Genomic DNA, 4,368 nt, shown 5'->3' with positions numbered 1-4,368 from the left:
GTCAACAGCAAGTGGATTCCTGTGGCCAGGCTGGCAGGCTGGTGGCGTCAGAAGGCGAGGCCCAGGAGGAGTCTGTTGGGGAGGCTCCCAGGTGCCAGGGCATCTGCCTGGACCATGGAGCCCGCCTGGCTGGGGCCAGACCCTCCCTCACCCCTGGGATGCCAGCTGGCTCCTCTCAGTGGCCGCCGGCTTGTCCCTGCAAACCTCCGCTCATTAGTTGTTGAGCTCCAGCTTCTCTCCACTGCCGGCCCTCAGCAGAGTCTTGTGTTAACAGGCCTGGTGCAGCTGCTTTGCATCTGGGACCCTGAGGACAGGCAAGCTGACCCTGGAGCCGGTGGTCTCTGGGGACCCTCCTTGGGCTGGGCCAGAGCTGACCCTGCCTCGTGATGGAGGGTCCAGCCCCAGGATAGCCCACTGCCGGGGCCCCGCAAGGCCGTCCAGGAGCTGGCTCGCCTAGGAAATGGCAGTGGCAGCTGAGGTGTGGGGGAGGTTCCCCTACTACCGATGGAATGGATGGCAGGTTTCCTGGACTTTTTCATCCAAAATTCCAGAGCCTACAGTATCTAAAATGCCAGTGATAAAAAGAGCATGTTTATATCAATTTGTAGCATGGAAGTGAAAGTAGGATATTTGTCCAAAAGGTGCTTAATGACTTCTTCATCTTCAAATTATACATACATTTCAAATGTGCATCAGAGAAGCTAATGATAGTAATAATCGCAGTCCCCAGAAGTCACCAGAGTTGTTGTTGAGCTGCTTGTTGAGTCGTGTCTGACTCTTTGTGACCCCATGGACTGCAGCGTGCCAGGCTTCCCTGTCCTTCACCATCTCCCGGAGTTTGCCCACGTTCCGGGAGGTCGTTATAGCTTGGCAAATACATATTCCTGCTTCTCCATCTTTGGAGCCAAATAATTTGAGCAAACTGCGTTCGTACTGAACAGCTGCTCTGAACTTGGTGGTGGTTTCCTTATCATTTTAGTTTGAACATATACCTCTGATCTTAAGTATGCTTCTTACAACTGAAAAAGTCTTTCTTTTTTTCTTGGTGAATATGTCAGGAGGCTTGCTGCATGTCTGCTGGTATCCCTTGCAGCCTGCCTGCAGAACCCTGCTATGACCGGGCTTCCCTGGAGGCTCAGAGGTAAAGAATCCACCTGCCAATGCAGGAGACACGGGCTCCATCTCTGGTCTGGGAAGACCCCACAGGCAACTAAGCGGAGCAACTAAGCCCGTGTGCCGCAACTGCTGAATCTGCTTTTGAGCTCAGGAGCTGCAACTACTGAAGCTCCTACTGAAGCTGCAACGACCGCCCGTGCTCCACAGGAGAAGCCGCCACGCTGAGCAGCCGGCACACCGGGACTCGAGGTGGCCTCTTTGCCGCACCTGGAGAAAATCCATGCAGCGATAAAGACCCAGGACGGCCAAAAATGAATAAAAATAGATAAGCAAATAAAGAAATAAAAGCCTGCTGCTACTGAAGAAAACTGTCAGAGAAGCGGCTTCTCTCTGAGCTCCGGAGCTCCTGGTCACATCTGGGGCTTACCGCAGGACCAGCTGTGCAGCTCCTGGGTGCTGAGAGCCGCGTCTAAGCGGCTTAAGAGTGGGTGTGAGCTGCTCCATCCAGCTGGTGAGTCTGGGCTTTCTTCTGAGGAGTCTGCAAAGCCTCCTGTGTTTTTTTTTAAAAGTGCCATTACTTTCCCCGAAACAGAACCTCAGTGAATATGAAAAGAGATTTCATTTCCAGCGTTCATGTCTTTTCTCCTGAGTCACGTAGCTTCCAGCCAGAGGGGTGCCTGGCGGTCAAACGCTGGCTGCGGCTCACCCGCCTGTAGGTCCACCGCACGGCTGGAAGGAAAGGCGACGGGTGCAGGGGCGCGAGGAGGGAGTCAGGCCTTGTCATCTGAAAACACCAGCAGAGTCTTCCGTGCGGGGCTGCGGCTCATCGGTCGTTTGCTGAAAAGAACTGGGTGTGTGCGTGCTCAGTCGCGTCTGACTCTGGGCGACCCCGCAGACTGCAGCCCGCCGGGCCCTGTCCACGGCATTCTCCTGGCAAGAACCCCGGAGTGGGTTGCCGTCTCTTCCTCCAGGGGACCGGCCCGACCCCAGGGATCTAAACCCATGGTAGGCGGGTTCTTTACCACTAGCGCCACCTGCGAAGCCCTGAAAGTGCAGAAGAATCAGCAGAATGCCGACTTCATTCCCAGCTAGTCCTCAGAGTTTATCGGCATCTGGAGAATTCGACTGTGATGCTAGTTCCCGCGTTCCAGTGTCACTGGGAAATGCCTGTGTGTTCCGGGGGCGGGAGGCACAGTGACCCCGCCCCTTAGGAGGGCTTCCCGCCAGCGAAAGGGCAGCTTTCAGTTTTTTCCGCCCAGAAGGATAATAATGGGAGCTCAGGCCCTGCAGCCTCAGGCTCTGCCGCTGAGGGGAGTGACCCCAGACGGAGTGGAGGGTTAAACCTGTTCACCAGGGAGAGGCCCTCACGGGCATGTGCAGCCTCTGTGGTGGTGCTGGAAGCTCAGAACTGGGGGAACTGGGCCTGGAAACCGTCTGCAAACCCAGCTGCCCGCGCCAGCCGCGCCCCTGAGCGCCCAGCACGGAGTGCTCTCCACAACGGCCCAGGCCAGGTCCTGGGGTTGGGTCTGGGCTCTGCTGGGGGCCAGCTTAGGGGGTCTTCCCCTCCAGGCCCCCTCCCCCAGGGCGGCCGGGCTGGAGAGACTCTTCTCTACTCCCAGGGGCTTCCCAGCTGCAACACCTATGACTTCACAGAGGCGTGCTTACTGAGCCCCCAGCTGGGACCCTCCCGGGGTCAGAGTGGGCCTCCCATGGGGCGTGGTTCTTCCCAGAAACTTGCTGTCTCTTGGAAACAGAGGTGGGTGTCCTCCGGGCCGCCGGTCCTGGGACCCCTCCAGACGCGCATCGGTGAGGCCGCCTGTCCGTGGATGCCCCCAGCCAAGGGGGCTCCGGCTTGCAGTCCTGAGGCCTGGAACAAGGGGCGGCCAGGACCCCCAGATGGTTGGTGCTACGGGAGGGGGCAGTGCAGGCTGGGCCCCCGGGCTGTCCTGGGTAAGGAACTGGTGGAGCTCCCTGTCCACCTCCCACTGGGGAGCCCGCTGGACACCCACAGCCGTGCGGAGGGGCAGTGGGCGGCATCTGGGCAGCAGAGAGGTCACCTGTGGGCTCCCAGCGGCCTGCGGTGCTGGAAGAGCTCAACAGGGGCGGGGTACTCGTGTTGACCGCAGCCCCAGAGCTCGGGGGCCGGCAGGCCTCCTCTGCCTCTCACACAGTCCCTGGGGTCCCCTGCTGGTCCTGCCTGCTCACGCCCCCCCGTCACCCAGTGAACCAGCAGCTCCCGGGGGGGCCCACCCGGCTCTCCCGCGCCTCCTCTGCTGGGCTTCCAGCTCTCCGTCAGTTCTTTCTTTCTTTATTTTTTTAATGCTGCAAAAAGCTTTATTGTTTCCATTGGGTCCAAGGCTTGAGAGAGGGCTCCAGGGTGTTAAAAAGCTGCCTAGTGGCTGCAGAGGGGGGCTTCAAGTAGCCCTGATGTGAGGTGCGTTCTTCAATGGCTACTGGTCTCCAGAAACTCCTAGTAATAATGCTTGAGGGTGAGCCTTTCGAGATACTCGCCCAACCCAGCCTGGGGACCAGCCAGCCTGCGGAGGTTGGTCCGGTGGTCACCCATCTTCTTGATGAGTTTCACTTCCTCATCTAGGAAGTGGTTCTCCGGGAAGTCACAGATGTGGGGGTCTCCGCGGGCAGAAGCAGGCCACGCAGATCCAGCAGGGCTTGATTCAGGTTCTTCTCTACGAGAAGGGCGGCTTCCATGGCGTCCTGGGTTTTACCCCACTCATCTTGAGAGGGCTTCTGCACGTCCAGCAAGAGGGTGTGGCCGCCATGCTGGTTTTGCAGTTTCAAGAGACGCTCCGTGCCCTCGCGCTTCTCCTTGGCCAGTTCGCGAAAAAAGTGGCCCACGCCCTCCAGGGCCACCTTGTCGGCAGGAGCCCAGAGAGAGATAGGTGTAGGAGGCCCGCTGCTGCCTGTTAGCCAGGCGGCTGACGGCGGCCGCCACCTCCGTAGAATGATTCTGACGAATGTGGGAGCTCATGGTTGGTTGGCTATAAGGAGTTAAAAAGTGGTGGCTGGTCCCGGTGATCACGGACAGCTGAGTGGCTAACTCCAGAGGCTGCGACTGGAAAAAAGGTTGGAGGGTGGTCGGAGGCTGGAGCAAGGGGCGTCCCTGGGTCTGTTCCGTCCAAGCAAGAGACAGTTCCGCCGGGCCGCTGAGCACACTTCTCTCGGTCACTTCTTGCCCAAGCCTCGCCGTCCCTGTGTCCACGCTGGACTGCCTGCTGCCCGCTGCTCAGAGTG

General features: G+C 58.9%; 1 pseudogene; it reads right to left on the bottom strand.

Annotated features, from left to right (window-relative positions):
* Nucleotides 1–3,586: 3,586 nt before the first annotated feature.
* LOC138094472 (ferritin light chain pseudogene) lies at nucleotides 3,587–4,105 on the bottom strand (annotated as a pseudogene).
* Between the last annotated feature and the right edge of the window lie 263 nt (nucleotides 4,106–4,368).

This window comes from Capricornis sumatraensis, chromosome 18, assembly GCF_032405125.1.
Source record: "Capricornis sumatraensis isolate serow.1 chromosome 18, serow.2, whole genome shotgun sequence".
NCBI classification, from domain to species: domain Eukaryota; kingdom Metazoa; phylum Chordata; class Mammalia; order Artiodactyla; family Bovidae; genus Capricornis; species Capricornis sumatraensis.
The sequence above is the reverse complement of the archived record's forward strand: the minus strand, read 5'-3'. Positions and strand labels throughout refer to the sequence as shown.